An 11,648-nucleotide genomic window follows, 5' to 3' on the forward strand; every position below is an offset into this window, starting at 1 on the left:
GACCTTGAATAAAGTCAAATTAACTGCTTTAAAATTGATAAAAGGAGGTGAATCTAGTAATAGAGATGATTTACCACCTGTGGAACTACTGGAAGCAGTGATAAACGCATTTTTTGCGTTGTAGTTTCCTCGCTATAGTGAGGGGAAAAGTTTTGTGTTACACTCGGGTGCAAATGTATTTACTTCTCGTGTGTTAAAAAACTCGCAAGTTCAGGATTCTATTCTCGAACCACTCGCTTCGCTCGTGGTTCAACTATAGAATCCTTTCACTTGCTCGTTTTTAAATTCCACACTCGGCGTTAAAATACAACTTTGCCCCCTTGTATAACAAATAACTATTATCGAACGTTCGACCGTGCGTAGCCTAGCTAGCGGTAAGAACATGCGAGAATGTTGTCCCGGGCCCGGGTTCAAATCTCGGATCGTACATTTTAGTTACATATTTTATTTATTTACTAGCTTTTGCCCGCAGCTTCTCTCGCGCTAAATTCGAAAATAGCGGAATGCTCAATACAAACATCCACCGCCCCGTTTTAGAGAAGTGGGGGGTAAGAAAGAGACAAAAAGTAGCCTATGTAACTCTCCATCCCTTCAACTATCTCCACTTTACTACATAGTATAAAACAAAGTCGCTTTCTCTGTCCCTAATGTATGCTTAAATCTTTAAAACTACGCAACGGATTTTGATGCGGTTTTTTTAATAGATAGAGTGATTGTAGAGGAAGGTTTATTCTTTATTCTTTCTTTATTGCACCATGGTAATTACAATATGTTTTTTACATGCGAAATAGTCAGTACCTCATGGACCCAAGATGGGTATGGCAATTTAAATCTTAAAATTAACTTATGTGCTAATACATAATTATGTGCATGTATATCATTAAAATTAATTAAGAATTACAATGAATAAAATTTTAAATATGAACATAACTATTAAAATACTAACATCATTATTATTAGCAACATACTTTAATTATTACAAATAGTACCGAATGTGATAATCAATTTCATAATATTTATTAAAATAGTAATAGGTATAATTAATCAGTGCTCATGTCATATCATTATCATTCATAAAATCCTTAACAGTATAATAGTTTTTATTGATAAGAAATGTCTTCAACTTATTTGCGTAGCTTTTGTCGTTCTCCTCTGACCTAATGTAATTTGGAAGTTGATTATAGATTTTTACAGCAGCATATTGAGGGCTATTTCGGAATAGTTCCAATTTCGGTGCAGGTAGTTGCAGTTGCAGTTTATTTCTTAAACGTTCATTTTGCTGCTTTTGAAATAGATGCATATTTTTCTTTACAAACATAGCCAGTTCAAAAATGTAAAGGCATGGTAACGTAAGTATACCATGATTTGAAAAGTAAGGCTCGCAACTTTCATTATTATATTTATTAACTAATATGCGTATACACCTTTTCTGCATTACGAACAAGTCGTGTGCGTCAGTACTATTACCCCACATTGCGATACCGTATCGCAGCCAAGAATGTGCATAAGCATAGTACGCAGAAAGTGCTGCAGCAAAATTCGAGTATTTACGAAGTGTGAATAATGCGTACTGGAATCGGGATAATTTGGATTTAATATCTAAAATATGGGCTTTCCAATTCAAATTGCTGTCGATTGTCACACCTAAAAGTTTAAAATTATTTACTTCTTCAATTTGTTTGTTGTTTAGCGTTAGATTTAGTTGTAAAGGGGTTCTTTGGTAAGGATAAAACTGAATTAATTTTGTTTTATCAGAATTTATGCTAAGATTGTGGTCATTCATCCAATGGTTTATTTTATTTAAGGTTTGTGCTAATGTCGCGTTAAAATCGTCATTGCTATTGAATTCAAAGAGGAGGGAAACATCGTCTGCAAATAGGGTACATTTAACGTCGATTTCTTTTGGAAGGTCGTTTATGTATATTAAGAAAAGCAGGCAGCCAAGCACGCTTCCTTGGGGGATAGATCCGCTTACTTCCTTAACATCACTGCGGACAGTCTGCAAACAGGCAGACGAAGGGTCGAGATACTCAATCTGTACAAGCTGCGATCGGTAGTCTAGGTATGACTTGAACCAGTCGTAAGCGATTCCCCTAATACCTGATCCGTATAGTTTTTGAAGCAAAATTTTGTGTGAAACTTTATCATATGCCTTGGTGAGGTCTAGCAGAAGTCCTACTGCAACGCATTTTTAGGGTTCCGTAGTCAACTAGGAACCCTTATAGTTTCGCCATGTCTGTCTGTCCGTCCGTCCGTCCGTCCGTCCGCGGATAATCTCAGTAACCGTAAGCACTAGAAAGCTGAAATTTGGTACCAATATGTATATCAATCACGTCAACAAAGTGCAAAAATAAAAAATGGAAAAAAATGTTTTATTAGGGTACCCCCCCTACATGTAAAGTGGGGGCTGATATTTTTTTTCATTCCAACCCCTACGTGTGATATATTGTTGGATAGGTATTTAAAAATGAATAAGGGTTTCCTAAGATAGCTTTTTGATAATATTAATATTTTTGGAAATAATCGCTCCTAAAGGAAAAAAAAGTGCGTCCCCCCCCCTCTAACTTTTGAACCATATGTTTAAAAAATATGAAAAAAATCACAAAAGTAGAACTTTATAAAAACTTTCTAGGAAAATTGTTTTGAACTTGATAGGTTCAGTAGTTTTTGAGAAAAATACGAAAAACTACGGAACCCTACACTGAGCGTGGCCCGACACGCTCTTGGCCGGTTTTTTGTTGATAATGTCCATGATTTCTTGCGTGTACTTGCTTACTGCAAGGGTAGTAGATCTGTTTTTCCTAAATCCATATTGGTCGTCATGTAATGCAACATTTTTCTCTAAGAATTTATAGACTCTAGTACACATTGACTTCTCAAAAATTTTGGATAGAGTGGGCAGTAGTGCTATTGGCCGATAGTTGTTGACGTCAAGAACATTGCCTTTTTTGTGTATGGGTTTAATTAGTGACATCTTTAGCTGTTGTGGAAAGCACCCTTCATTAAACGATTGATTAATTAATATACACAACGGGAATGATAGTTGAGTGGCACACAATTTTAGTAAAGTCGATGGGATTTCATCTATCCCAGTACTATGTGTTTTCTTAAGTCCACGTATAATTTTAAAGACCTCGTTCTCCGTTACCGGGTACAAGTACAGAGATTTTTCTTTAGTATAGTACCCGTGCGAAGCCGGGGCGGGTCGCTATAGTAAAGAATAAAGGTTTTGCCGTGAGAGATGGAAAAACAAACAGACACACACTTTTCCATTAGACAGACAGATACGTCAAACTTATAACACCCCGTCGTTTTTGCGTCGGGGGTTAAATAGAATTTTATCGCTTTGAAACTGTCACAATTTAACCCATACCCCAGTCGACTTCTACGATACCCTACGGGAAGAAATTGGGTGGTGAAATTTTTAACCCATCACCGAACGGGGTACTTGAGTAGTTTCATGTGCACTGGCTACCCCTTTAGGGACCGTCCACACTCAAGAGACGCATGTCCGCCGACGCGGAACGGACGTCAGCGCCACGCCGCCTGAATGTAATTTAAAAAACCGGCCAAGAGCGTGTCGGGCCACGCTCAGTGTAGGGTTCCGTATTTTTCCGTATTTTTCTCAAAAACGACTGAACCTATCAAGTTCAAAACAATTTTCCTAGAAAGTCTTTATAAAGTTCTACTTTTATGATTTTTTTCATATTTTTTAAACATATGGTTCAAAAGTTAGAGGGGGGGAGGGACGCACTTTTTTTCCTTTAGGAGCGATTATTTCCGAAAATATGAATATTATCAAAAAACGATCTTAGTAAACCCTTATTAATTTTTAAATACCTATCCAACAATATGACACACGTTGGGGTTGGAATGAAAAAAATATCAGCCCCCACTTTACATGTAGGGGGGGGTACCCTAATAAAACATTTTTTTCCATTTTTTATTTTTGCACTTTGTTGGCGTGATTGATATACATATTGGTACCAAATTTCAGCTTTCTAGTGCTAACGGTTACTGAGATTATCCGCGGACGGACGGACGGACAGACAGACATGGCGAAACTATAAGGGTTCCTAGTTGACTCCGGAACCCTAAAAACGTCTCCTCAGTACATTTTGTAATGAAGGACGCGCAAGGGACACGCAAGGGACGTCGCTTGGCGCGCCCCAGGCGCGTCTTACGTCCTTCCTATACAAAATGTACTGAGGAGACGTTTTTTAAATTACATTCAGGCGGCGTGGCGCTGACGTCCTTTCCGCGTCGGCGGACATGCGTCTCTTGAGTGTGGACGGTCCCTTATGGGATAGAAGCGTGATTGTATGTATGTATGTATGAAACTAATCAATAGTAAAATGCTATAGTAGTGTTCCTTCTTGTCTTATAAAAGGCTTAATAGTTTTTCTACACCATGCAACCATAACCTTTATCTAATATTTATTGAAATGCACAGCCTTGGTCCATCAGTTTTCATTACTAATGCTTGTCCTTGTCTATGGTTCGGTAGCCATCTTTAAAAAAAGTTGCCTGTGAAGAAAAACCGCTCTAGCGTGTACAATTCATAGATTTAGAGTTATTAAACTAGATTGTGGAATCACATTTTTTGCCATACTAAATTGAACCTTATCACTGAGATAGAAAGGTGATCGTATCAGACTAACGAAAACGGTCCACATGAGAGGGCATTGTTTGGGCTGGTGTCCCTCTCGCAGGTGTGGCCAGTGTTAATGAGGTTACCATAGTAGAAGTATTTTTATCTGTATATTACCTGACTTTATAACTTCTTATATTATTTTAGTGTTATATTCAAACTAGGGTTTCGATATATTTCAAAGAATTGGAAAATAATTATAATGTAATTATTTTGATGCCAATAAATCAAAGATTTGTATAATTAAAAAATATGTTCAAATGGGTATTAGTAGATTTGGTAGTTGTAGTGTATTGATGTTCCTAAAACCTGTCTCAAGCGCAGACGTCAGGACCTGAGGAGTGGGAGGCGGCAGTTGCCGATAGACCACCACACGGAGTGCAAGGCTTGATGGTGCGTTGCTGAGCCAGTTCTATGTTTACAGTGACGAATAGTGGAATCCTACAGTAGTAACTTTGAAAATTGACTGGTATCCCCAATGTATGACAGTGATGACGTCACTGAATAATGTTGACATTGTCAGTAAGTGCGAGAGGGACACCAGCCCAAACAATGACCTCTCATGTGGACACACTTTTTGACCTAACTACTCTTTTTTTTTTTATACTACGTCGGTGGCAAACAAGTATACGGTCCGCCTGATGTAAAGCGGTCACCGTAACCTATGGACGCCTGCAACTCAAACAGTGTCACATGCGCGTTGCCACCCCATTAGAAACTTGTACACTCCCTTTTGCTGTGTTAAGTACACAGCAAAAAGGAGTGTACAAGTTCCAAGGAGGGTTCGGGTTGCCGACGACTCAAAGGACAATAGACGGAACAAGTTAGTTCCGTAAGTCCTCCCGTCATCAGCACACCGCACCCTCGTTGAGCTCTGGCAGCCTTACTCACCGGCAGGAACACAACACTATGAGTAGGGTCTAGTGCTATTTGGCTGCGGTCTTCTGTAAGGCGGAGGTACTTCCCCAGTTGGGCTCTGCTCTAGATTCGAGCGAGACGATATCCGCTGTGCTGTGCCCTACCACACAAAGCGGAATATCATTCGCTATGCCCTACCTCCTAACAACTCTCACTCTCCCTCCTAACACTACTCATTCTGGTTTAACTGTAATTCTGTGGTACAATTCGCTTTTTCTACCACATAAGCAGGGCCGGATTAAGGGTAGAGCGAGTGGAGCGGCCGCTCTAGGCGCCACATGGTAAGGGGGCGCCAAAATCGAGAATGTGGAAAAATCCATACAAAAAATTATACGTTGCGTAGGCGCGCACATATCACCAAATGGCGAGAGGAGTCGGGAATGAATCCATCTATTGAAAATCGAGATTTGTAGGTATTTCAGATTAAGTGGAAAGTTGCACCACATTGCCATTCATAAGGGCGCTGTTGCTAGGGCGCCGTAAAAGGAGGATTCCAGCCCTTGACGAACCACGTTGTTGTGCGACGAATGGCAAAGTTACGTCGCTATCCAAATGCAAAAATATGAGTCTACCCAAAAGTCCAAAGTGGAGTTCCTCATAAAGCCAAAGGCGCAAAACGTCTCAGAGAGGCGCAATTTTGTGAGTCACAGCAGATGGTGAGCGAATTTGAAAGCACTCAGATCAGTTAGTGGCAAAATACCGAAATGGGCATCCCGACGGTGACGATCGAGTCCGCAGTTAATCTCTTAATTAACTCTTAGTACCTACCTATTATAAAAATAATAGTGATAGCGAAATATAAGGCCTAAATAAAAGTCGGGAACATAGACGCCCTGTGGAGTCAAAATACCCCAAAATATGTCAAAGACCGCAGCTCTGCAGTCGTTAAAAGCTTAAAAGTTCGCGGATTCCCCGCTGGCGGGTTGTCTTAATTAATCGAGTGAATAGGAAAAAAAATCGCGCTCGCTTCGCTCGCACTTACTATTTATACGTCTTATCTTCTCTTTTAGTTAAGAACAAATTCCGAATCTGCTTTCCTGACTTGGCCACTATAGTGCTCCATTTTGTTTGTTATTTTATGTGCTTGATATCCACGTTCAGCCACACGTAACTCTACTAGGGTGCGACTACGAAAGTTCAACCATTTGTCCCTTTCGCGTTATTTGCCTTAACCTTCAAATTACGGCATTACTATGAAAAAAATTTCGCGCTCGCTACGCTCGCGATATATTTTCCTACGTAGTGAAACTTCTTCCCAAGGGCGCCGAAACTCAAACTCGCTCTACCCTGATCAAGTGCACGGGCCGGCGCTGCACATAAGGTAAAGCTGGCATAATTGATTAAGGCTGAACTTGACAGCAAAAACTGTAGAATTAATGTTTAATAACCTAACCACAAAATTAAAATTTTGAAAAAACCCCCGAGCGCGACATAGTGGACCGATTTTCACGAAACATGGCTAAGAACACTCCCGACTAACTCAGCTTTCAATCAAAAAAAAACTAAATCTAAATCGGTTCACCCGTTCGGGAGCTACGGTGCCACAGACAGACACACACACAGACAAACAGACAGACAGACAGACAGACAGACAGACAGACAGACAGACAGACAAACAGACAGACAGACAGACAGACAGACACGTCAAACTTATAACACCCCGTCGTTTTTGCGTCGGGGGTTAAAAAGGTTTAGATAGAACTAGCTTTTGCCCGCGGCTTCACTCACGTTAAATTAGAAAATTGCAGAATGCTCCAAACTTTACCCCCCCCCCCCTTGTAGGGAAGTAGTGTAGTTAGAAAGAGACAAAAACCGGCCAAGAGCGTGTCGGGCCACGCTCAGTGTAGGGTTCCGTAGTTTTCCGTATTTTTCTCAAAATCTACTGAAGTTACTGAACCGATCAAGTTCAAAACAATTTTCCTAGAAAGTCTTTATAAAGTTCTACTTTTGTGATTTTTTTCATATTTTTTAAACATATGGTTCAAAAGTTAGAGGGGGGGGACGCACTTTTTTTTCCTTTAAGAGCGATTATTTCCGAAAATATTAATATTATCAAAAAACGATCTTAGTAAACCCTTACTCATTTTTAAATACCTATCCAACAATATATCACACGTTGGGGTTGGAATGAAAAAATATATCAGCCCCCACTTTACATGTAGGGGGGGTACCCTAATAAAACATTTTTTTCCATTTTTTATTTTTGCACTTTGTTGGCGTGATTGATATACATATTGGTACCAAATTTCAGCTTTCTAGTGCTTACGGTTACTGAGATTATCCGCGGACGGACGGACGGACGGACGGACAGACAGACATGGCGAAACTATAAGGGTTCCTAGTTGACTACGGAACCCTAAAAAAGTTGCCTGTGAAGAAAAACCGCTCTAGCGTGTACAATTCGCTTTTTCTACCACATAAGGTAAAGCTGGCATAACTGAACTGATTAAGGCTGAACTTGACAGCAAAAACTGTAGAATTAATGTTTAAAAAGGTTTTAGATAGAACTAGCTTTTGCCCGCGGCTTCACTCGCGTGAAATTCGAAAATTGCAGAATGCTTTACATACAAACTTTACCCCCCCTGGATACTCTATAGTTTTGGGGCAAGAACCATATAATACGGGACAGGCAAACCCCATACAAAAAAGCGTACCCCTGAAATCTATGTGACTTTTAGGCTAAAAACTAGATGGCGCTGTTTAGCAGCCTGGAAATTGTTTTTTTTTACGCACTAGTGCGTGAAGTAGTTCATTATATGTCAGGTCGAAACTTCGAAGGCCATCTGTACCTACTGAAAAACGTCGTACGATACACGTGCGAAAAGGAAATTCGTAACTCGTGTTGATTTAAAACTCTCCCTTCGGTCGTGTTTTAATTTATCGCCACTCGTTTCGAACTTCCTTTTTTACGCACTTGTACCGTAATGTACTATTTTCCACTTTAAATACAATTTCTAAGCATGGTTGACTGACATTTTAAAATATTTTAAAAAAATTGTCACATTACAATTCATTCATAATTCTAAACATCTGAATTATCATAATCAGTTCTGATATGATTCATGGCTACCAAATCATAATAATGGATACTAATGACCGGTCATTGCTACTAATGTTTAATATAAAATATAATACAGTTTTATGGGATAGGCTTGTGTAGTACATGTACTAATAGTACAAAAGACACGATTCCCTGTACTGTACTAGACCGAACTACTCCCAAATGATTCTGCTCTCTAGTACATTTAGTACAGTCAACAACACAGCTGTGTATACAGACAAAGTGCCAAAAATATGTATACACACCTTTATGTACAGGTAATAAAGTTCTGTATACATATTTTTGGCACTTTGTCTGTATACACAGCTGTGTTGTTGACTGTACACACACACGCGCAACAGAATGGGAGCGAAAGGAGCGAAGAGCCTAGAAGTGACAATGACGGCAAAGCAATCCGTGTGATCCGACCGCAACCGAACTAGAACCGACTGACTCGGACCGAGAGCGCGCGAAAACGGCCGATCAGCTCTCGGCTAGTACGATCGAGCGTTATTGTACGCCATATACATACACAATTTATCTCTCGCTCTCTTGGTGTACTACTGTACTAAATGTCCTAAAAGAACGAACACACTTCGGAGATTGTACTAGTTGGGAGCGATCTTTTCAGTGAACGAGCAGGCACAACTCTATTATGGGATATGTTATGCCTTTTATTCCACCAAGTATATGAACCAACTGGGAAAAATTATAAATACCTATTATAGGACATTCTAAAAATAGGCTAGTTTCCTACTAGTCAAATCAGCTTCTTTTCAAGAACTGTCAAAACAATTTGCTAATATGGAATTATATAGGAGTGACGTCACGGTCAATTCATTTACTTTATATCTTTCTCTTTGACTTATTTAATAGAAATTATATTTAAACATAACTACTGTCCATGTTTTTCTTCTAATTATGTGGTGATTTATTTCGTGTACTGCATAAAATATATTATTTTAAGTATAGGAAACTAACCTATTAATAATCATTTGTTTTGTCTCCGCTGTATCTTTTTTCTGTATCTCTTGCTGAGGTGTGCCAATAAAGAGTATTCTATCTATCTATCTATCTATTGTAAAATAGGGATTTATTTTCTTAATTTATGATTATGACTAATATTGTGCCACACAAAGTTTCAATTCAACAACACAATTCTTTTGGGTCACAGGATGTTTCAAATTTCTACAATCTCACTGATGAAAATATTTACAAACAAGTTTCACAACGTGAATCTTCATGAGCTCAAGAAATCTGATCATTTATTTACTTAAACTTTATTGCACAAATGTACACAAAAATGTACAAATGTTTAAAATTGCAAACGGGACTTAATCACGTATTTACTATGTGTTACTGTTCAAGTGGGTAGTCAGGACCAGGTGCGGGTAGTTCGAAAAACTCGTACAGCTAGAAGATGTTGATGTCAACTTCAGCCAGTCTGCTCCGAGACCACGGGGAAAATGCCGTCCTTGAAACGTCGGAGGTTAGTGTTTAAAACATAGTAAATACGCGATTAAGTCCCGTTTGCAATTTTAAATATGTGTAAAAATCGTGAAAGTTTGAATCAGTGTAATGTACAAATGGCGGACTTAATGCCTAAAGGCATTTTCTACCACCATAGGGCCAAAAAGAGATTTCGTAGACAGAAAACAAAAAGGTGCTGAAAATTAATTATCCATAACCATCCAAAGGGGTAACGCCATAAGTATTTTTATACTTATTTTTGTTGACGATTCTTATTGGGAGATATTATTTTTACATTGAAATTTAATAATGACATTATATTTTCATCTTTTATCTTTGTGTGTGACATTCCTTTAATAATCGATTTGTATTTTGATTTGTAAATATTTACATACTTATGTTAAATTTTAATTTTTATTAATTTGTTTTTATTGTTAAATTTTGGAAAATGACGATCCTTATTGGGGGACACAATATGATCATTTATTAATATTATTCCTGTTATCCCTAAGTTTTTAATTTTATGACGATCATGATGGGAATTCTTATATTTTTGTACAGAAACGCAATCTTATATTGTAATTTTTTTTCGTGAAATAAATCATCTATCTATCTATTATGGGTACTTTTGCACCAGAAACGATAAGGAGCGGGGTTTAATAGTTAGTTTATTTGTAAATATTTATTTTAAGTTACCTTTTATTAAAATGTTGTATTCTTTCCTGAATTTCACAAATAAAATGTTTTGATTTTCATTAAATTAATCTTAAAAATTAACATTATTATATTTAAAGTTACCTAACTTAATCTTAAATGATTACTCACCAAGTAAACCGCTTGTAAACAGTTTTCTGTGCCCCCGATACGTGTGTTGTAACTTGTATCACATTACAAGACCACTAGTTAAGTAGTTACGTAAAAAAATCGCACTTCTGTACACATGTAATTTTATAGTAACGAGCACGTAACACTGCATTAAAGCATCTCTTAAATTTAATAAAATTACCAACGAGATTTTCTCTTAGTCATAAAAGTTAAAACGAGTAATAACAAGTGTTTATGACGAACCTAAGCACCACCAAAATATTGATTATTGAACGAATTATTTTATTTATTTATGCGTGCGGATAACAGTTTTGTGCAGAGTCTAAATAAGTTTATGCCGCTTGGACAACTGTTTCACGGTCACATGATTCTAATTAACTCGTTTGTCACTCGTAAATTGTTTTATACTGTGTGGAAATTCGAAACATCGTGAAATGTGCAGTAACTGGAGTAGAGTAGCGGAGAAACCTATCAACCTACATTTTCATGACAGTTTTAACAGTGTTGCCGCGAATAAGCTGCAATGATCGCAATAAATAAACATGAACAAATTCGAAAAAGCAGCTCATAAAATCTTCATATCGTAAAATTTAATAATAAAAGGCGACATAAAAATACTATATATACTGTACATTAATCCAATATAAGGCCAAGGCCTAAGTGTTTTTTGCTTACAGCAACTTTAACAAACTGTCATTTTGTGACGTTTCATTTCACGCACTATTCCCACACGCTGACTCCTCA

At 37.9% G+C, this 11,648-nt stretch overlaps 1 protein-coding gene across 5 annotated transcripts in view; it reads right to left on the reverse strand.

Moving 5' to 3' along the window:
* Window positions 1-11,354, reverse strand: part of LOC125239332 (alpha-1,6-mannosyl-glycoprotein 2-beta-N-acetylglucosaminyltransferase) — a 90,384-nt gene extending 79,030 nt beyond the window's left edge. For all 5 annotated transcript variants that reach the window (XM_048146882.1, XM_048146883.1, XM_048146880.1 and 2 more), the window contains exon 1: window positions 10,905-11,354. The gene's annotated coding sequence lies outside the window, so the exon portion shown is untranslated. The remainder of the gene's footprint in view (window positions 1-10,904) is intronic.
* Between the last annotated feature and the right edge of the window lie 294 nt (window positions 11,355-11,648).

The sequence above is a fragment of the Leguminivora glycinivorella genome, chromosome 25 (genome assembly GCF_023078275.1).
Source record: "Leguminivora glycinivorella isolate SPB_JAAS2020 chromosome 25, LegGlyc_1.1, whole genome shotgun sequence".
Lineage (NCBI taxonomy): Eukaryota > Metazoa > Arthropoda > Insecta > Lepidoptera > Tortricidae > Leguminivora > Leguminivora glycinivorella.